Source organism: Chlamydotis macqueenii, chromosome 3 (genome assembly GCF_036417535.1).
Source record: "Chlamydotis macqueenii isolate bChlMac1 chromosome 3, bChlMac1.mat, whole genome shotgun sequence".
Lineage (NCBI taxonomy): Eukaryota > Metazoa > Chordata > Aves > Otidiformes > Otididae > Chlamydotis > Chlamydotis macqueenii.
The window spans coordinates 127,433,130-127,455,912 of record NC_141558.1 but is presented as its reverse complement, the minus strand read 5'-3'; the positions used below and the strand labels follow the sequence as shown (position 1 = coordinate 127,455,912).

General features: G+C 51.1%; 2 pseudogenes; one reads left to right on the top strand and one right to left on the bottom strand.

Moving 5' to 3' along the window:
• The first annotated feature begins 14,074 nt into the window (after positions 1-14,074).
• Positions 14,075-16,641, top strand: LOC147601519 (fibrinogen-like protein 1-like protein pseudogene; annotated as a pseudogene).
• Positions 16,642-20,011: 3,370 nt separating this feature from the next.
• Positions 20,012-21,862, bottom strand: LOC147601518 (fibrinogen-like protein 1-like protein pseudogene; annotated as a pseudogene).
• Between the last annotated feature and the right edge of the window lie 921 nt (positions 21,863-22,783).

Genomic DNA, 22,783 nt, shown 5'->3' with positions numbered 1-22,783 from the left:
ACAGACACCTGGGTCCATGGGAGAGGGGTGCATGGGGGTGTAAGCGGGGTGCCAGGACACCTGTGTCCATGGTGGACAGATGGAGTGGAGGAGGAGCTCCCAATGCCTGGCTTCTCTGCGGGCAGTGAGGTCTGTGGCTGGAGCAGGTGCTGCAGGGACATCCGGTCCCTGGGGCACAGCGCCCCAAGGTGCCTGAGTCCCCACAGTGTCAGAGTGGCAGCAGAGCTGGCACTCCAGGCTCGGTTCAGCGCTGCGCTGTGCTTGCCCCACAGCAGGATGGCCCCACACCACACAGCATGGCTGAGGCTGGTGTTGGCACTTGGCTCCATGGCGCTCGTCCTGCTGCTGGTGTGAGTCTTCCTGACATGGTAAACCTTACCCTCAAAATCCCCATGCTTCTGGAGCCCCCTGCAGACCAGGGGCTCCCAGAACTCCCTCTGGACCCTCAGTCTCTTGAGATTCCCTACAAATGTGACGGGACCCAGGTGTCCAGGGGCAGCTGTAGGCTGCCGGGACTCCTAAACTCACAGGGCCTCCTATTTCCCCCTGTGACTCCCATTGTCCTCTGGCCCATTCCAGGACCCCTCCCTTGCATCCAGGACAACTCCAGGCTGCCTTGCTTCCCCCAGATTCCCTAATTTCCCCTAAGACCCTGCCACTTTTCCCCATTTTTCCCCAGACCTCTCACTGTGCCTTTCAGGGTCCCAGTTACAGTCAATTGACCCAGATGCCCCCACTTTCCCCCAGGGTCACATACTTTCACCTTTAGACCCATCAGTTGCCCCCAGGAGCCATCAATTGTCCCTTGGTCCCCCTAGATGCCCCATGATCACCCCTCCTAAGATGGGGATATAAGGGTCTCCTCCTCTCTCCTCCTCTTTCTCATTCCTCCTTCTGCCTCCCAGGGCCACCTGGCAATGTCAGAGCATCCCAGATCTCAGTGACCTCCGGACACCCCACAGATATGGACAACAGGGTCCCCCAGGGGATTCCCGATGCCTGGATTCAGACTATGGGAGCTTGACACCTGGATCCATCCCTGAGGACCAACATTTCTGCAATTGCTTTTCTTGCGCTGGAGGTGACATGTGCAAATGGGAACAGTCTGAAAACAGAACCAGAGAGTGATAAAATCTGGATTAGGCTGGAGATAGAGAGCTGGGGTCTTGGGCTTGCATATAGAAGTCTATGGGGTTGCGTCCAGAATAACTGGGTACCACGCAGCACATAAGCAGTCCAAAACATAGTTTTGATGCTCCTCACCCTGCATTTCAACAGCTAGCACTAAGGGAAGGTCAGACTGCTACCTGTAGGAAAGCTTTCTCTTGATACTGATGTATCAAAGATACCTTCTGATGTCATAGCCACTCCAAATGCCAAGTTACTTTCTCCTCTGATTGTTTGCCTAAAAGCATTTTATCACATATTTACTTTGATACCACTTTATAACCCAGCTGACTTCAATTCAGTAACTTGGATAAACTATTGCTAGAGATTTTCTAGACATTATGCCTGTAACAAAATGGCCAAAGAGTAAAGGAAGAATGGTATATGATTACTTGAAGAAAAAAAAAATCACAGTGTCTCCAGTGCTCTGTGTGGCCTTAATATGTACCTAGACTTACGTTAGAAAGAAACAACTACCAGAAAAACAAACGCAGTATATGCAGAGTACGCCTATATCATAGAATCATAGAATCATAGAATGGTTAGGGTTGGAAGGGACCTTCAAAGGTCATCTAGTCCAACCCCCCTGCAAGGAGCAGGGACATCTCCAACCAGATCAGGTTGCTCAGAGCCTCATCCAGCCTGGCCTTGAACGTTTCCAGGGATGGGGCTTCCACCACCTCTCTGGGAAGCCTGTTCCAGTGTTCTATAACCTTCATTGTAAAAAAAAATTTCCTAATATCCAATCTAAATCTACCTCCCTCTATTTTGAAACCATTACCCCTTGTCCTGTCCAGGACTTTAGGCACTGGAAGGCTGCTCTAAGGTCTCCCCAGAGCCTCCTCTTCTCCAGGCTGAACAGCCCCAACTTTCTCAGCCTGGCCTCACAGCAGAGCTGCTCCAACCCTCTGATCATCTTTGTGGCCTCCTCTGGACCCTCTCCAACAGCTCCACGTCCTCCTGATGCTGGGGGCTCCAGAGCTGGACGCAGCACTGCAGGGGGGGGGGGTCTCACCAGAGCAGAGCAGAGCACCAGAATCCCCTCCCTCAACCTGCTGCCCACGCTTCTTTTGATGCAGCCCACGATGCGGTTGGCCTTCTGGGCTGCAAGCACACATTGCCGGCTCATGTTAGACTTCTTGTCCACCATCACTCCCAAGTCCCTCTCCTCAGGGCTGCTCTCGATCCATTCTCTGCCCAGCCTCTATTTGTGCCTGGGATTGCCACGACCCGGGTGCAGGACCTTGCACTTGGCCTGGTTGAACTTCATGAGGTTGGCACGGGCCCACCTCTGCAGCCTGTCAGGGTCCCTCTGGATGGAATCCCTCCCCTCCAGCGTGTCAACAGCACCACACAGCTTGTTCAAGGCCAGGTTGGATGAGGCTCTGAGCAACCTGATCTAGTCGAAGATGTCCCATATCCCACTGTTGCATTCAGTCCCAAGCAATCAGTTACAGGTTTCCCTCAGGTGGATGGCTGTGTGAAGTAAAGGGAAGGGGATGAAGCTGTTCCCACCCTGAATGCTGATAACAGGAGCATACACAGCTGGCAAAGGAGGGTGACAGAAAGATGCCACCACTGGGCATAGGCTCTCCCTTCCTCTCAGACCTCTCGGGCTCTTTTCTCCTCTCCATGGCAGGCCCTGGCAAGTGCTGGAGGGGCTCAGCACAGCATGGAGCAGCCAAGGGCAGAGAGGGAGCTGGTTTGCTGCAGTCTCACAGCGGAGGGCTTGCTACATGGTCATTTGCTACACAGAGCACAGTGACCTTGTCCTCCAGGACCCTGACTCATTATTGTATGCTCCGAGCTGTTTGGCGCAGGGCCCAGCTGTACAGCAGCAGCTCAACCAGCCTGGCTGGAGCTCTAGCACAGAAGCCATCAGCTGCCAAGCACAAAATCCAGTTCCTGAGACTGTCCAAAGGGGAATGAGCCCTTCTGGCCCGCTGCAGGTTGGGGCTGACTGAGAATCTCAGTGATGAGATGGCTAGAGTGGACCCTCCCCAGAGACTGCGGCAGCTCTTAGGCCTGGCTGTCACTTTGGAGAGGAGGCTGGCAGTGCATCAGAGTGTGTACCAGCATCCTGAGAGGTGATCTGCCATGCTCTGCACCATCTACCTTGCCACCCCCAGCAGAGGAATCTATGGAAGTGGGGACCACCAGCACACTTCTCACCCCAAAAGCAAAAAAGTAGATGGAGATAGGGGACATGATTTTATTATATATGTTTATATTATGCTTTTCTTATATTTTCTGCAAACAAGCAAGAGATCAAGCAAAAGTTGCAGAAAGCTTGTGTGGATGAGCAAGGAGTTCCTGAGTAAACTTACACATATAAAGGAAGCGTTCACCAGATGGAAGCAGAGTATGATGGCTGCTGGAATAAGGAGATGCTGTCCAGCAATTCAGGGATGGGGCTGGGAAAGCCAAGGCTGGCCTGGAGTGGCATCTGGCAAGAGAGGTGAGGGGCAGCAAGAAAGATTTCTACAAGTAAATAAACAAAAGGAATACTATGGAAAATGGGAATTCCTGTGAATCTGCTGCTGAATCTCCATTCAGAGGCCCTGGTGACACAGGACATGGAAAAGGCTTCACTTCTGCTTTTCTGGGGAGACCAGTCTTCAGGAATCCCAAGCCCAAGAGATCAGGGGAAAGGCTGAAGCAAGTAACACATACTCTTGCTGGAAGAGGATCAGGTTAGGGAATACTTAAGCAAACTGGACATACAGAAGTCCATGGGCAGGATATACCTGCAAATGCTGAGGGAGTTGACCAGTGTCACTGGAAGGCCGCTTTCAGTAATCTTTGATTGATCCTGGCCACTGGGAGAAGTGTCTGAAGACTGGAGGAAAGTAAATGTTACTCAAGAGCAAGAAGGAGGACCCAGGGAACCACAGGCTAGTCTGCCTCACCTTGATCCTCAGAAGGTGATGAAGCAGCTAGTCCTGGAAACCATTTCCAAGCACATGAAAGACAAGAAGATGATCTGAACTAGTCAGCATAGATTTACAAAGGGAAAGTTGTATTTAAGTAACCTGCTAGCCTTCTACAATGACACTCGCATGATGGATAAGGGGACAGCAGTGGATATTGTTCACCTCGATTTTAGTAAGCTTTTTGACACTGTCTCCCAAAACCTCCTAACAGACAAACTGGCAAAATATGGATTAGAGAAGTGAACAGGGAGGTGGACTGAAAAACAGCTGAATGGACAGGCCCAGAGAGTGCTGATCAGTGGCATAAAGTCCAGCTGGACACCAGTCACCAGTGGTATACTCCTGGAGTCAACCCTGGGGCCATCCAGCTGCAAAGCAGGTCTGTGAAGAAGGACATGGAGATCCTGGTGGACAAGAAACTGACCATCAGCCAGCAATGTACGGTCATGCTAAAGAATGCCAGCAGCACCCTGGACTGCACTAGGAGTAGTGTTGCTAGCAGGTTGAAGGAGGCCTTCCCCTCTGCTCAGCACTGGTGAGACCTTACCTGGAGTCCAGTTCTGGGTTCACCAGTGTAAGAGAGACATGGATATGCTAGACAGAGTCCATCAAAGGGCCACAAAGATGATGAAGGGACTGGAGCAGTTCTCCTTTGTGGAAAGGCTGAGAGAGCTGGAACTGTTCAGCTTAGAGAAAAGAAGGCTCAGAGAGGGATCTTATCAGTGTGTATAAATACCTGAAGGGACAGAACAAAGAAGTGCGAGCTGGGCTCTTTCCAGTTGGTGCCCAGTGCCAGGACAAGATGCAATGACCACAAACTGATGTATAGGCAGTTCCATCTGAACACAAGAAAATACTTTTTCACTGTGAGGCTGACCAAACACTGGCATAGGTTGCCCAGGGCTAGAGTCTCCATCCTTGGGGATATTCAAAACCCAAGCAGACACTTTCCTGGGTGGCCTGCTGTCACTGATATTTCTTGAGGGGGGTGTTGGACCAGGAGATCTCCAGAGGTCCTTTCACATCTTGCCATCACATCCCAATGAGATGGCAAGAGAGGCCATCACATTGCCACCTGCCTCAGCAAACCACTTGTTTCCCCAGTGCCGGAAAACATCTTACCTCAATGGCAGCAAAGAGGGCCTGGTCAGACCACATTTATTAAGGTCAGTACACCCTACCCTCATCCTCCTGGATCAGCACACCCTCCAAAACAATCCTATAGTTGAATCAAGGGCCTCCTGTAGGTTTGTGGCCTCTGCATTTGCCCAGAGCACCCAGGCCCTTACCCAACCCACCCCAGACACTGTCACTGTTACAGATGGGAGAAGAATGCATGGTGGGGCCATAGCCCAAGAGACCTTAGAGTAACCACGATACCTGGGCATCCAGAGACTGTCCTTTGTCCCTAGTTATGGAAGTAAAACCTGTCTTTACCTGGCACTGGGGATCCTTGTGCTTCCCTATTGGAAGGGAAGACCTAGATCCTGAGGCAGGAGCTGGCCCTAGGAACCATCAGGCATTGCTTCCCGTACCACAGGACTTTGCCGGGGTTGTTGCAGAGATTCCCCTGTTACTGCTTGTGAGAGTGGGCCAATGCCAGCGCCCTTGAGTCGTTTCCACCTTCTCAGAGCATAGTTTGCTGAGTTAAGGAGTTTAGCCGGCCATGTCCAAAGTTAGCTCCTTCACTGAAAAGGACTGTTGTGAAAAAAGCTAGAAGAGACGGCCCACTCCTCCTCGAGAGTTGCTTTTAAGCTGCATCTTTACTCTTGGCTACATGGCAGCTGTGCAGCAGCTATGTCTGTGCCAAGCCTCATTCCTCCAGTTCTGCCCCGATGGGACAGAACTGGGCTTGACCTCAGACCTTCCCTATCTCTGCAGGCAGGCTTGGTCTGTGGCCCCAGCAAGGAATGGACTGTCACTATCTCCAGACTGGAGTCTTATCCTGACTTTCTACTCAGCATCACCCAGGGCCTCTGGGGTGACAAGGATTTGCAAAGGGAAACAGAGTGCAGGTGAGGGCTTGGGGAGCACCTGAGGGCATACAGAGGGCTCTGGCATGAAAAGGAAAGCAAATGTAGAACACTGTGATGCACTGCAAAGAAAATGGGGGGCTCTAGGCAGCACCAGAATGCAAACAGAGGAGTCTGAGGTGTACAGGAGGGAAATCAGAGCCCTCCGAACATACACCTTCTTTTGGGTGCACCAAAAGGTAAATGGAATGATTCTTAGGGGACAAGAGACCAAATGGAAGCCTCTGCATTGCACCAGAGGGCAAATAAAAGACCCTGGGGAGCATCAGAGGGTACACCAAAACCATTCATTCAATTCTACATGCATCCAGATCCCCTCCATGCAACTCTGTTCTCCCACATGGTACTGTGGTCCCCTCCATTCTTCTCTATGCTCATGCTTCCTCTGTTCCCCTCTGTGGACCCTCGATTACCTTCCATTCCCTTTTGAGTGCTTGTAGATCCTTTCTGCTTCCCTACCTGTGCCTTGGAACCCCACAGTTCCCACCCATGCATGCTCTGGTCTCCTCCACTCCCCTCTGTGTCCCCACCCCCCAGTCCCCGCTATCCTTTCTGAGTGCCTTACATCCAAACCATGCTTTCAGATTCCCTCTGTTCCCTTCTGGGTGCTTCTAGATCCCCTCAGACTCATTCTGTCCACTTCCAAGCATTCTCAGATGCTCTCCATTCCTATCCAGCTGTTTCATAGCTTCTCCATTCCCCTCCTTGTACACTCAAGTGTCCTCCATTTCCCTCTGTGTGCACCCAGATGTCCTCTGTTCCCCTTCTTGAATACTCGGATTTCCTCTGTTCCTTTCAGTGCCTGCTTAGTGCTGACTTCTCCCCTCTCTGCACACTCACATCTCTCTTTTCCACAAGTGCCCTCAGATTCCCAGTGTTGCCCTCCATCAACACTCAGGTCCCACTTGTCCCTTCTGTGGGTACTCCATTCCTAAGATTCCCAACGTCAGATCCCTTCCAGTCCCTCTGGGCACCCTCAGTTCCCCTCCACTTTCCCGCCGTGCACATTCATATCTCCCCCATTCCTTCCCTATGAACACAGGGTCAAGCTTTCTGTTTTCGCCTGTGTGCATGCTCAGACCTCTCCACTCCCCTCCCTACATGCTCAGATCCCCGTTGCTGCCTAGCATCTACCTGTTGACGCGGAAGTAACGGACACTGCTGACGACCAATATGATCAAGCAAATGCCAATTTATTGTTGATACATCCCGGTTAATATAGCCCTTCTAATTCCGTATCATGCGCAAGCTCTCTACTAATTGGTTAACTATATCATGCACGCGCTCCTAGCTAAAATATGATTCGTTAAGTCTCTATGTTCACGCGCACGGCCCTCTCCACCTGCACCCTGCTTCACGTTCAGCCCCCAGTCACGTATGCCAGCTGTTTTCCTTCTTCTCAAGGTTGCTTCGTTTACTTTCTCACAGGAAGCTTCATTACTTTCTCACAGGCGGCCTCATTATTTTCTCACAGGTGGCTTCAGTACTTTCTTACAGGCAGCTTCAGTACTTTCTCACAAGCGGCTTCAGTGATGTCCTTGAGGCCTGCTGCTCACAAACATAACAATTCCATTCGGTCTGGATTGTTCACTAAGTGCCCCTGGTACTCCAGGTATCCAACAAATCCCCCTTTTTGTTTTGAACAATCCAGACCCACTTTCATCATACGTTCCATAGCTTTCACAAAGCATTTTTAAATATACCCCAAAATCATCAGTGTCAACAGCAAACCCGTCAATAATACCAACCCATAAACTATCAAATCTTTTAGCCAGCCTGTGACCCCCAAGGATTTCAACCAGTCTGTTAACCTGCTTTCCACTTGTATTGCATGCATGTTGCATCATAACTCTGCCAACTGATAGCGTATCGACTTAGAGTGATCAGAAACATTCATGCAACACATACCTTCAAAATCTTCATGTCCATGCGCTAATAACAAAAAATCAATGGCTGCTAGATTCTGCAAAAATATCATGACGCATGCTATCCATGTCTTCTAATAATCCTGATAACATGCTAGAGGTTAAATTCATTTGCTTTTGTGCCCAACAAGCTAATTTATTTAAGTTAGCTAAAGTTTTTGCAGTTGCTGCCCAAGGAACAAATAAAGATAATGCTATCCGCTCAGCTGTACCCAACAGGGTTAAATTGCCGTCACAATGGGGAGTCAATACTTTTAGCGATCTTCTTGCTCGCGTATGATACCATAATGTTCTCATAGGTGGAGCAAACACTATCAATTTTCCAAAATAACATGGTCCTCCTATGGCCCTTTTTGGTACTCCTGACCTTATTTTACTACAATATCAACTAGGTTCATGTAGGCCTCTACTGAATCTCCCCTTTTTTTTTTTTTTTTTTTTTTTTTATTAGCCAGATTGTCTGTATTGAGTTGTTAATCATTTTTTGCAAGCATGGTATGTTAATGATTATGCCTAGTATGATGCCTAGTATCACAATTCCGATTTTAACCAAGGACAGCAACCACCCAATTATGCCACACACAAGCTTAGTTAATAAAATTACTGATCACACGTTATACATATTCATGATTATGAAGCAAAGCTAAGTTTCACTACCTTCTAGTAATTTTCTACTATAACATTCTTCTACTATTATAGATATAACAACTCCAGTAACTTATCTATAAGAGCAATGACTAGTTTTCTGCAGGCCTCTGTTGAAACAAGCCATAAATTCTGCTAACAATGTTTTGTATCTTAAAGCTTCCCTTCTCATTCCATGGCTTTCTTCCTGAGAGCATGATTGCATTCCTCCCTCAAGGTCGGTGTGCTTTCACTGATACCATACTGGCTCAGCGAAATACCACATCTCCCCCTTCTTTTTTTATGAGAAGAGGCTTGTTTCAACGCTTTATCTGTTAAAGTCTGCACACATTTTAAGACACAGAATATAGATCAAAATACATATATAAAAGGAATGAATAAGCATCCCACAACTATTAGTAACAAGCTTATATCAAGTCACCAAAAGATTTCTGAATATCAAAACCATCACTTTGTTGCTGTTTTTGTACTCCTTTTTGCAAGTTTTGAATACTTTTGTGAATAGATTCCGAATGATCAGACAGATTCATGCAGCAAAGCCCATCAAAATCCTGACAGTCATGATTTTGTGCTAATAATAATAAAAAAATCTATTGCTGATCTATTCTGTTACTAACCCAACTATGCGAAAGACACCGCTGAGCAAGAGGCTGTTTATCAGCCGGGTCAGAGCAGAGAAGGGAGACAGGCGCAGCACCTTCAGGGCGTCCCCTGTTGTAAATAAAGTGTGCTCTGGGTCTGTCCTCTCCCCTCCGCTCCGAGCCACCTCTGTTTATCCCCTCAGCAGATTCAGTGAAAGAGTACTGACTAGGTGTTGCTGCATGCATGGCCAGTGCATACAACAAGGCCTGTCAAATATGTGCTCTGCAGGCTAACAGCGATTCTGTTTTATAAAGTAGCATAGTATATAGAATCTACATCAGTTAACAGCGTTAATAGTGCCGATGCAGTTGTATTTATTTGCTTAGCAAGCCAACAGTCCAATTTATTTAGCATAGTTAATGCCTAGGCACTTGCCACACCAGGTGTAAAGACTGAAGCAGCAATAATTTTACTTAGTTTCCAAAACTCTGTATTGTCTTGGCAATCAGATTCAATGCTATGTATGCTTCGTTTAGGTCTTTTATGCTGTCTAGATTTTGATATGTGCTCGCATGATTACGTCATGCTGTGTCGTTGCAATGTGTAGATCTTAAAGCATTTACAGTCATTACCCCTCTAGAAACATTAGTTCTTGAATAGTTAAAAAATAGACAGAAGTCCATCTTTACTGATCCCAAAAAGTTCCATCTTTTGTAGTTTTAGCACTCAGCACTCGTGGTTGCTGCTGTTTTACACAGAGTTGCTGTCCGACCGGTATCTGGCAGGTCAATCAAACATGTTCTGAAATACCCGCAGATGAGACAGACAGGGATCCACTTGTTTACTGCTCCTGTAAAGACATGAGCGTATCCCTTCCCCCATGTTATAAGAGGGAACGGTCCTTCCACTTATACAAAGCTCGACTCAGACAGGAGTATCTGTTAACCACGTCAGGGGCGGGGGGGTGGGGGCGCCTGGCGGCGGCTGTGGCCCCGGGCATATAGGAGGAAAGAAAACTAAAACCCGAGGTTTAAGACAAGAATAGGGAGGGATCCTTAAAGCCACCGCTACAGGCAAAAAACAGACCATCACTAAAACCAAAGCAGGACAATGAAAAAAGGAACAAGACAACCTCCCCCCACCCCTCCCTCCTCCCAGGCCCAACACCATCTCCACCTCCCTCCCCTGACCCCTGAGCGGGACAGGGATGGGGGGCGGGAAGAGGGAATGGGGGTTACAGACAGTTAATCACGCACTGCTTTATTGATATCAACGGTTTAACGGCTGCACCTACAGCAGCAACCATGACCGGAGCCTTTTCTTGTTCTAACATTCGCTCGACAGCTTCCAGCAGTTGCCCTGTACTAGATCCTTTTGGCAGCACACTAAGGGCTCTTAAGGGCTCTCTTAGGCTTTTTTTTTTTTTTTTTTTTTTTTTTTTTTTTGTTAGCATTATTAAAGGCAAGCATATCTAAGAACTTTGCTTTCATGTCATCATCCAGATCAGGGTGAGCCATAATTGCGGTGTGCAACCGATCAATACATTTCCCATATGGTTCTGTGGGACCTTGCCTTACTGACGTAACGGCAGGTCCGGACTTTTCATCATACACCCTAGCAAGCGCTCTATAAGCCAAATCTTGGCCCAGTTGTAACACTTCGGTAGCAAATTGCGCTTGCCAATCAGATCGTGTGTAGGGTCCCACTCCCATCAGCATTTGAGTTTGCACCCCGAATAATGGATCACCCTGTTGTCGAGGCGTTGCAGGTGCCCTATCACAAGCAGCCTGCCAGTACTGAAAGAACTGCAGCTGCTGTGACAGTAGCAAAAGCATCTGGACAATCATTCTAATATCATAAGGAGTTAAAAACTGTGACAAAAAAAAATATGCTGCAACACAGATTGAGTATATGATGATTTTAGCCCATACTGAGTAACTGCACTTTTAGCTTCCTTCAATATTTTCCAGTCTAATGCTTGCCACACACTTCTCCCAGTATTATTGGTCACAACTGGAAATGCCATGGGCAAAGGCTCTCCTTCTATCAAAGCACCTCGAATCACCTCTTTCCACTGCACTATCGGATTCAAAACCCCGGCCCCTCCCGCCGGCGTCCCTTGCAAAGGTGCAAAAAGACTGATCTCACCCGATGCTCCGTTCGGAACGAATAGGTTGGATGCTGACAGGTCTCGATGTGGCACAGGCGAAGGAGTTGACAAGTTTCCCAGCGACGCTTCTAGGCGAACCTCTAGGGCTTCTAGCCTTTTTAGTGTCTCTTGCAGCTGTGCATCCTTCAAGCCGGATGAATGTTCATCCCCCTCTTCCTCATGCCGTGGTGGCAGGGAAGAAGGTGGTAACGGGGGATAAACCGGAGCTGCTGGCGCCGGCGAAAAGGCTCGTGACTCTGAGCCTGCACTGGCGCAGTGTGGCGGGGTGCCTGGTGGTGGTACATCTGATGGTGAAAGGCTTTCGGCAGTTTTTCCTTCTGGTGCTTGTATATCTATAGTTATAGGGGCTGTGGCTGCAGCTCCTGCAGTCCTTGCTGGGACTCGAACCCCCCCACCCTCAGCACGAGCCGGGGCGGCGGCAGGGCTCGTTAAACCCGAGAACGGCATGCTAGTAGCGGAGGTGGACCTGCCGGCTGGAGTTAAGGCCACAAAAGCAGATGTGGCAACTGAACGTTCGGCTTTCATGCTTATCAATGTTTCGTTAATTAGCCTCCACACGGTGGAGAGTTTGCTCGCCTCCTTTGATCCTTTACTTTTTTCATCCCACAGCTCTTTTCCTATCTTCTCCCATGTCGGGAGTTCAAAAGCATCATCAACTGTGGAGATTAATTCCCTTTTCTTTGCCCACTGCAGCAAAGCTTCTAGGACGGCCGAGTCATAACTCAGTCCTCTCATAGAGAGCATATGTTGGAGGAGCTTAACCACTGCTGACTCCTCTTTGGTCAGTGTGGACCCCATCTCCTCCCCGGCCGCTCGCCTGGCCAAGACGAGATTCCCTCCGTACCTTTTGTACCTTTTTGCGCTATAGCGACTTCCCGAGTGCCGGGGCAGCACTCGCCTTCGACCGGCTTCCGCCCCCTCTTCTTTTCCTATTTTGGTTCCGTCGGGATGACCAACGCCGATCTGAGGGTCCCTGTTCGGGCGCCACCTGTTGACGCGGAAGTAACGGACACTGCTGACGACCAATATGATCAAGCAAATGCCAATTTATTGTTGATACATCCCGGTTAATATAGCCCTTCTAATTCCGTATCATGCGCAAGCTCTCTACTAATTGGTTAACTATATCATGCACGCGCTCCTAGCTAAAATATGATTCGTTAAGTCTCTATGTTCACGCGCACGGCCCTCTCCACCTGCACCCTGCTTCACGTTCAGCCCCCAGTCACGTATGCCAGCTGTTTTCCTTCTTCTCAAGGTTGCTTCGTTTACTTTCTCACAGGAAGCTTCATTACTTTCTCACAGGCGGCCTCATTATTTTCTCACAGGTGGCTTCAGTACTTTCTTACAGGCAGCTTCAGTACTTTCTCACAAGCGGCTTCAGTGATGTCCTTGAGGCCTGCTGCTCACAAACATAACAATTCCATTCGGTCTGGATTGTTCACTAAGTGCCCCTGGTACTCCAGGTATCCAACATCTACCCAGTTTAGTTCCGTTCCTGGGCAGACACTTGCTCTACTCTGCAGCCATCCATCCTGCATGGCCAGTCTCCCAAACCCAGTGTCCCAGAGACCACAGCTATCTCAACTGGCCTACAGAAACCTTTTAGCCACTGTCAGCAGACCCATTCAGCTGCATCCTTGCAGATCGGGAATGTGGAACAGAGACCTCTTCTGCTTCCCCCAGATGGGGACCATCTGCCTGCTGTCATGCAGTCTAGAAAAAACTAGCCACTCCAAATATTGTCCCACAACAGTCAGTCTCTCTGGGAGTCTCAAGACTGCTCTAACTTCCCCACCAAGAGCTAGGCTGGGCTTCTCACAAGCACATTAGACAAGAAGCAGTTGACCTGGCAGCACCCTGCTGTAATGGTGTGAGGCGGGGACATCCCCAGTGTTTGCTTTCCACACTGGCTGGTGACTGGCATTCAAGTGTTTATTTACTGAGCTGCACTCTTCAAAGGTCCCAAATATGCTGTTTCCAGGGGAAATTCAATCCAAGCAGCTAAGCACTCACAGAAGAGACCATTCAAAGAAATTTTGCTGGCACAGGAGTTATTTTCTTTGCAGCTCAGAAAACTATGCATCTAGAGCCACAGGCACCTTCATCTCAGCTGGTGTTTTCTAAGGGCACAGAGGAAAGCCAGCCCAGTTTCCTCCTCCAGAAGGAAGAAAGCCGGGAGCGGGGGGTTAGGATCCACTCACCCCGCCCACAGCAGGGAACTCTACAAATGCCTCTGTGAGACCTGCCACTCCACAGCTCTGTGCTCCTGAGGGCATCCCTCTCTGAACACCGTGGGTGAGTACGGGGCTGGGAAGCGGGCGCTCCTTGCTAGCAACGGGAGGAGCACAGGTGGGGCAGCCCAGCCGTAGGGAGAGGCTCTGTGCACTGGTCTTTGCGCACTGTGGAGGGTAGTGGCACTCCACCCAAAATTATCTCATGCGTGACTTTTCAGGAGCTAATCAAGGGGAAAAGGCAAGGTTCTCTATCCCTAGGGCAAAAGAGTTGAAGCCTTTTGGCAAGCTTTCCAGCTTCCATGGACCAGTCTGATGCTGCTCAGCATGCTTGGTGCACTCCTGCATCTCACATGGTCGTGTTACACTGTGCAATGCTGGAGCCATGGGATTTCCCGTCTCTCGGGAGGGAGGGTCACATTTCATCTTTTCTCCATCTTTTCCCTTTCTAGCAGCCCAGTGCCTCCTACTCCTTGCTTGCATGCTGGTCTTGGCTGCCCCAGGCCACTCCATGCGTGTACAAACCCTAAACATCTTCAAGAAATCTCCCTCCAACACTTCGGCAAGTGCTCTGAAGAAAACCAGTATGTAGCATCCCATGGGCATCGCAGTACTCTCACCAACCCCCTTCAGTTCCTCGGTCTGGGTCAGCCCTGGCTAGTGAGCAGCCCCAGCCCATGCTCTGGGCCAGTGGAGGCTTGGTAAAGCGACACTTGGGAGAGGGTGTGTCATCATGCCTCAGATCCAAAAACCACCTCCATAGTGTATACAGGCAGGCACGCTGGGGAGAGGCAACATCAACCCCAGTCTTTGCTCAGCTGTGGAGAGGAGCTCTGCCCACCTGTCAGGATGACCTTACCGCAGTGGGAGGTCCTGCAGCAAGCAAGCTGAAGGCATGGGGGGACCACACCTGCCAGCACAGGGGGGACCCAGTGCTGCGCACTCATGTGCAGCCAACTCCGGGTGGGGAAGGGCCCTACGCTGTCCCTAGCCCTGGCCCCGCTCCAGGACTGAGGATGGTGGATGTGAGGAGGTGTACCTCATGCAGATTGCAGTGCTGCACTTGTGCATGCATGTGCGTGTGTGTGTGTGCGCACGCATTGTGCAGACTGGTAAGGGTATCTGTGTGCTTGAAGGGGTCATTTTTCACCCATTCCCTCAGTCACAGGCAGAGGCAAGGTCCTCTTCACCTTCCTCCTCAGCGTGACCCGGTTTTAGCGACACAATCCCTTTTCAGGAGACCCAGAACAGCCCACTAGTGTCCTTAGTCTCCTGGTCTGATACCAGCAGAGCCCAGTGGGTCTGGTGCCTTTCACTGAGGCTGCCTCCTGTTAGGTGTCCCATATGGAAATGGAACAGAGGGCTGAGGCCAACCTACTCTCACCTCCAGCCAAGCACACTCACCTCTCTGGGCTGGGACAGCTGATTATCCCCCAGGTACTCTGGCCAGATGTCCCTCTTCCCTGCCACAGGGTGAAACATGGTCTTGTCCTGTTGCACAGACTTTTGTTATATCACCTTCTCTCCCACTGCAGGTTTGCCCAAGGACTGCAGTGAGGTCCTTGCTGCCAGCCCCAGTGGCGTCTACGTCATCCAGCCCACAGGCCTGCACCCCATCGTGGTGTACTGCGAGATGAACACAACAGACGGGGGCTGGACGGTCATCCAGAGGAACCGGCAGAGCACGGAGATCACCTGGGCTGAGTCCTGGAGCACCTACAAGTATGGCTTTGGGAACGTGCACACTGATTTCTGGCTGGGCACTGAGTACATCCATCAGATCTCCAGGCAGAAAGTCTACCAGGTCAGGTTTGTCATCTGGGATGCCGCAAACAATACAAAGTTTGCAGACTACAACCTCTTCAGTGTGGAAGATGAGTCCCACGGGTACCGGCTGAGGCTGGGAACGTACTCGGGGACAGCGGAGGATGCCATGGACTCAGACAATCCCAGGAACATTCACAACAACATGAAGTTCTCCACAAAAGATTGGGATCAGGACACTTATAGAGGGAACTGCGCTTCCCGCTCTGGGGGCGGGTGGTGGTACTCGGCATGTTATTCCGTACAGCTGAACGTCAAGGGGGCCATAAAGTGGGGCAGCCTGTGCAACGGGAACTGCAAAGCTTCTGCCATCCTCATCAAACCAGCTCCCTACCATTAGTACTCTTTCCTCTCCTGTCTGCACCAGGCACACGGCCAGACCAGTGTCCTGCTGGGACCCATTTTGCTGGCTGGGGGACTGGGGGTGAATCGAGTTGTTCCTGTATATGAAGACCTGTTTTCTTTTCCTCTTCTCCTGAAAAGTAGCAAAGCTCCCTGCTTTGTCTCTAGCCTTTCACCTGTGGTGGGTTTTTAGGGATCATTAGTAGAACAAGTCTTTATACAAACACAGCAGTTTCCAAACATTTTCCATCTGGAGAGAAAACTGCACAGAAACCTAAAACCCTCCTGATCCAGCAAGGTCTTATTCTCTTCTTGCTTTGCTTTTAGCCTGCAGAATAAAATTGTTTTCAGAATCTGCACAGACATGCACAAATTCACAGAGGTGAGGGGTGGAATGTCCTGGTTTTATTCAGTGAGGGGAGCTACGGTGGCAGCTTCTGTAAGAAGCTTCTAGAAGTTGTTTCCCCTTTATCCAGTGGACTCAGCGGGGCCCAGGGCAGACCCGCTGCTGGCCAAGGCCGAGCCGATTGGTAGCAGAATGTTCCCTGATAACGCCTCTGCGATAACAGATTTAAGAAGGGGAAAACAGAAAAAAAAGAGTAGAGAAGATGGGATGTGAATGAGATTCTGAGAGGCGTCTGCCAGCCTGTTGAGAAGAATTTCTTGTGAGAGGAACGGCTGCAGACGCTAAGGTCAGTGCAGAAGGAGGGGGAGCAGTAATGCAGCTCCTGGCCAGAATTCCCCTGCAGCCTGTGGTGATGAACATGGTGGAGCCGGCTGTGCCCCTGCAGCCCGGGGAGGCCCATGGAGGAGCAGAGGTCCCCCTGCAGCCCGGGGAGGACCCCATGCCGGAGCAGGCAGGTGCCTGAAGGAGGCTGTGGCCCATGGAGGCCCCACTGGGGCAGCCGTTCTGGAGAGACTGCACCCTGTGGAAGAGATGACCCGCGCCGGAGCAGTTTCACGGAGGACTGTGGCCCATGGGAGAGACCCCACGAAGGAGCAGGGGAGGAATGTGAGGAGTTCTTCCCCCGACCATGAAGCAGCGGCGTGAAACAACGTGTGATGGACTGACCGCAACCCCCATTCCCTCTTCCCCCTCTGTGCCATTCGGGGGGGGGGGAGGTGGCAGAGATAATGTTAAGCCCGGGGAGGGGGGGTGGGGGGAGGTTATCTTGTTCTCTGTCTCATTCTCCTGCTTTGGTTTGAGAAATAAATGACTATTTTTCCCCAAGTCGAGTCTGTTTTGCCCATAACGGTAACTTTAAGGATCTCTCCCTGACCTTATCTCAAACCTCAAGCCTTTTTTCTTATATCATCTCCCCCGGTCTCTCGGAGGGTGGGGGGAGTGAGAGAGAGACTGCGTAGCTTGGTTCAGAGCAGGGCTAACCTACAACAATCCTGCAGAATAAAATTGTTTTCAGAATCTTCACAGACATGCCTAAATATCCTTCATTTGCTTGGGAACTTCTTGTAACTGCTGCCAGTTTCTTGCCAGGAGCAGACCTGAGGCTCCTGTGCAGTAAGAAAAGACTTTCAAAGGGAAAATTTTTCATTAGGCTTAAATGAGGAATTAAAGACAAAACTTTCACTTAAAGAAGATAGTTGTGTTTCAAGGTGAGCATCTTTCAAAAAGGGAATGCAGTACCACATGGCCAAGAGCAAGCACTGAGGGTAGGAGGCAGGCATCAGCCCAGTTCAGCCCTATCAGCCATGACCTGGAGCCAACCACCCTGCCGTGTTAACCTTGTGAATGCTGGCCCAGGCCGTGGAAGGTAACTGGTAGAGTGGACAGGGAAGAAAGGGACAACAGCACTGCAAAGCCACACAGCACTGCATGACAGGGACATCTGGGGCAGGTTTAAAAGCTGAGGCAGCCTGACATGGCCGGGATCCCAGAATTTTAAGAGGCCTGGATCAGCTTGGGTCTGTAGAGGCTTGCTCCAGTGTGGTGATATCTGTATGTGCTGCATAGCTCAAACTGGGAAGCCTTTCTTAACAAGCAGCACCCTCATACATTCATCTCCCCATGCATCAGGGCTGCAGGCCCACAGAGGCCTCCAGGGCAGTTAGGGCTGCCGGCGCAACCCTGCTATAGCTCTGCAGGGTGCCCTGGGACCTCAGCTGTAGATCTTGGCCTGAGAGTCCCAAGTTGTTCAGGATTCACAGCCACAAGCCTTCCTCAAGCTCATGTTTTCTTACAAAAAAAAAAAAAGAGGAGAGGAACCGTGGCTTCTTTTGAATCCTAAGTTGAAACTTGCCTCCATTGCAAAGGAGATCCATAGCCACATTCCCCCTGTGCAGCAGAGTACTATGGGACTGACTGACCCACATCTCTCACACCCTCATGGAGCCCACCACCCTCTCCACACCTCAATCCGTGGTTTCTTCCCTTTCCCCAACCACCCAGTAATGGACAGGGGCAAACTATGGGCAAGGATTTTGCAAAACGCTGGGCTTTGCTGGCCCTGTTGGCTAATCGTAATCTTCCAGCCGCAGTTCAGTGCCCAGTGGCTGAAACAAGCCATTGGAAGCAATATTGCATCCAGAGACCTAAGAATTAAACCACAGACAGAATTAAGTACAACAGCTGTGCTCAGCTGTAACAAACAACCGTACTGAAGGGAGAAAAGCTCACGGTACAGGCTAGTGCTGTGGAACATTGAAATATTTCAGGAAAAAAAAAAAAAAAGTAAAAGCAGCACAGAACCGCTGCATGCTATGCTTCCACACTGGAAGGGAGGGATGCCATCCAGAGGGACCTTGACAGGCTGCAGAGGTGGGCCCGTGCCAACCTCATGAAGTTCAACCAGGCCAAGTGCAAGGTCCTGCACCTGGGTCATGGCAATCCCAGGCACAAATACAGGCTGAGCAGAGAATGGATTGAGAGCAGCCCTGAGGAGAAGGACTTGGGAGTGCTGGTGGACGAGAAGCTCAACATGAGCAGTCAATGTGCTCTTGTGGCCCAGAAGGCCAACCGCATCCTGGGCTGCATCAAGAGAAGCATGGCCAGCAGGTCTAGGGAGGTGATTCTCCCCCTCTACTCTGCCCTGGTGAGACCCTACCTGGAGTACTGTGTCCAGTTCTGGAGCCCCCAACACAAGAAGGACGTGGACCAGTTGGAGAAGGTCCAGAGGAGGGCCACAAAGATGATAAAAGGGCTGGAGCACCTCTCTTATGAGGACAGGCTGAGAGAGTTGGGGCTGTTCAGCCTGGAGAAGAGGAGGCTCCGGGGAGACCTGATAGCGGTCTTCCAGCACCTCAAGGGGGCCTACAAGAAAGACAGGGAAAGGCTGTTTAGTAGGGCCTGTTGCGATAGGACAAGGAGAAATGGTTTTAAAACAGAGGGGGGTAGATTTAGATTAGATATTAGGAAAAAATTTTTTACAATGAGGGTTATAGAACACTGGAACAGGTTTCCCAGAGAGGTGGTGGAGGCTCCATCCCTGGAAAAGTTCAAGGCCAGGTTGGAGCAACCTGATCTAGTTGTGGATGTCCCTGTTCCTTGCAGGGGGGTTGGACTAGATGACCTTTGAAGGTCCCTTCCAACCCTAACCATTCTATGATTCTATGATTCTATGCCAGCTCTGCACCAGCTCAGCCAGGGAGCAGAATCAGCTGGCTGAGCAAACCATCTTGAAACCAGAAGCCACCATGTCAGCCCTGTGAGAGGTGAGCTCTGCACATGCCAGGGAGATGGGGCATCCTTTAAGCAGGCGTGTCTCCTTGCCTAGGAGAGGATCTGCATCATACACCTACTTTCCCCTAGATCCACCACCTCAACCTCAACTGCTCCCGCGCGTGTGTGCAGTGTCACGACGGCTGGTAGACATGAGGCAGCAAAGTTTGGCTCCAGGGTTTATTGCAGATGATTTCTCCCACCATGGGTAGCAGAGCTGTGGGGCGTATGGGGCCCGGGGAGGGAGCAGGGCCTGAGCAAAGCAGGGACACACCAATCGCACAGGGAAGGAACTTGCACTGTCTCCCCTCCCCAGGACAGGAGCGGGAGCGCCCACCCCAAACCAGTGCCTGTGTCCCAGTGCCAGGCACCACCGCAGCACTGAGTGAAGTCACCCGCGTTCTGGGGGCTCTGGGCGATCGCTCCTGAGCCCCAGAGCTGCTGTCGTTCAGCTGGTGACGGTGCGGGAGCCGCAGGCAGTGCAGGACATGCAGCAGGGCTGGCACAGGGCTGTTGGCAGGCACGGGAACAGGGCACTGAGCTGGGGACGGCAGCACTCCCACAAACTGCCAGGAGGCTGGGCACTGTGGCACGGTCAGCACACATCTGTGGGTTTGACCAGGATGAGGGAGGACGTGCAGTCGCCATTATCACAGAATCCTGGCCAAACGATGTGTTTTTTGGCATTGAGCAGGACATTCTGGCACCGGTCATACCACCAGCCCCCGTAGCTGTTGGCGCAGTTCCCGCTGTACTGGTCCTGGTCCCTGTCGGTCGTGCTGAACTTCATGTTGTCATGTATGCCCCCCTTCTTGGGGTGATAGCTGGTCAGATAGTCATCCCCATCACCAGAAAACCTGCCCAGCCTCAGCGGGTACCCGCTATCCTCGCTCTCCACCCTGAAGATGTCGTACTCGGCGTAATGGGTGACGTTGGCCTTGTTCCGCACGATGAAGCGGATTTTGTAGGTGCCCTGCTGCGTCAGCAGGTGCAGATACTCGGTGCCCAGCCAGTGATCGCCCTGCACATTCCCGAAGCCATACTTGTATGTAGTCCAGGATTGCTTCCACGTGATCTCAGTGTCATGAGAGTTCCTCTGGACAACAGTCCAGCCCTTGCCTTCGGTGTCCATGTCGCACCACACCACGCGGGGGGGTGACCTTGCTGGCTGGATGACATACACCCCGCTGGGGCTGGTCTTCTGCCCCTGCCCTTGTGGGAGGGGGAGAGAATGAGAAGGGTGGAAGTGAGGAAACTCATGGGTTGAGATGAAAACAGTTTAATAATTAAAAGGAAACAAACCACCACCACCACTTGTGAGGAAAAGAGTAAAAAAATAACAAATAGAGAACAATAAACCCCCAGAAAGACAAGTGATAAAACTGAAAACAATTGCAAATTATCAATTAAAACAACTGAGATGGGAGTGAGGTGCAGGGAAGCAGGTGGGAGGTGTCAGGTGGTGGGGGGCAGGCATCACCCCAGGGTCTGCAGGCAGAGGGGGTTATGGGGGTCAGGGTGGAATATAGGGAGGCAGAACAGGGGTGGAGGGGGGAGTGAGGGCATGAGACAGGAGGGCAGGGGTTGTTGGGGGGGGGGGGGGGGGCGGAGAAATACCAAAAAACCTCAAAGAGCTAAGGGGAGGGACCAAGGGAGCCAGACAGAGAGAGAATGATACAGACAAAAGTGGGCTATGGCACAGAAAGGGAAGAAATTAAAACAAAGGGACAGGGACCTGGAATAACTTAATCTAATGTAAGAAAGAAAAGGTGTATGTAGGATACAGGGCAGAGAGAGAGGAACTGAAAAATCAGGGACATGGACCTGGACATAGAGAGATGGGGGGTGGGAACTGTGAAAGGCTAAAAGGCAGATGAGGAGAAATTTTGAAAATTGTGATAGGAAGACAGACCGATAAATGGAAAAAAAATGGGCAGCAGAGAGAAAAATAAAGCAAAGAGGTAGCAGGAGAGAGGGAGAGGTATAGGGAAGTAAAAAAAACCTACAGCAGTGAGAGAAAGAGAGGGAGAGGCAGGGAGGGATGAGGATGCAGAAGAGGGATGAAACAACGCTGCTGGTCCAGGACCCATTGCTTCTCCTGCTCTCAGATCTGCTGCGAGAATTTGACGGTTTGGATGAGTTTTTCTCTCTCTCTCTCTCACCCCACCCTCCCTTCCTCCTCTGTACCTCTGGTCACTTCACTGTCATCCACTTAAGAGAACAGACTGGCGTCTTACACTCTTACAGTAGGAGGCTTTGAGGACACACAGCCTCACGCGCACACACGTGCCTGTCCTGCGCTTTCGGTTGCATACAGACCCTGCGGTGCATGTTGCCAGTCTGGCCTGCCGCCGGCTACGAAGAGGAATTCTTCCTCACCTGGAGAGGGAGGCTCCCTCTGGGCTGCAGCAGGAGGCAGATACCAGTCAGACGGCATTTGTTTTTTTCTTCCTTACCTTTCACCAGCCTCTCCAGCTTCCCGCTGCAGCAGCTCCTGTCCACAGCCAGTAAGTCCTCCCATGGCTCGCACTGGCCCCTCCACAGCCACCCGGGGCAGGGCAGCACCAGCCCCTCCAGCAGCACCCACCCCTTTACAGGGAGGGGCCGCCTCCATCACCCTCACTGCCCGCACCTGGGGCTCCTCCAGCCCCAGCCCACAGCTGGAGCCCGGCAGGAACTGGGGGCCATCGCCTGACCCCCACACTGCATCACCTCCTCCCATGGGCTCTTCACAGCCCCTGGCCCCGGGCACAGGGAGCAGAAACGCAGCCGGAAAGTCAAAGGACACGGCGAGTGTTTATTCAGCCCCAGAAGTGAGGTGCAGCCAACGCTCCCCCAGCCCCTGGAATGCCTCGGCAGCCGTTTCCAGAGCTATGTTCGTCTCGCATGGTCGGTTGACTGGCTCCTGTTGGGCTGGGCTGCTAGGCAGAGGTGGAGGCTGCCAAAAATGAGGAGCAGGGCACAGGACATCAGAAGAAAGGAGAAAAGTGGCAGCCAGCTGGACAGGGGGGCATTGTGAGAATGCATGAGGCAAGGAACGGGATGGCAAGAGAAAGACACAGACAAGAAGAAGGACAGATGCACAGTGAGAAAAAAAAGGCAGCAGGACAGAGACAGATAAAGAAGCAGCAAGGACAGAGGAGGAGAGGCAGAAAGAGCGAGTGGGAGCAGGACAGAAAAAAAATAAGAATAGGAAGCAAGATGGAGATGAACTAAAACCAGGGATGGGCAGCACAACAGGAGAGGAACTGA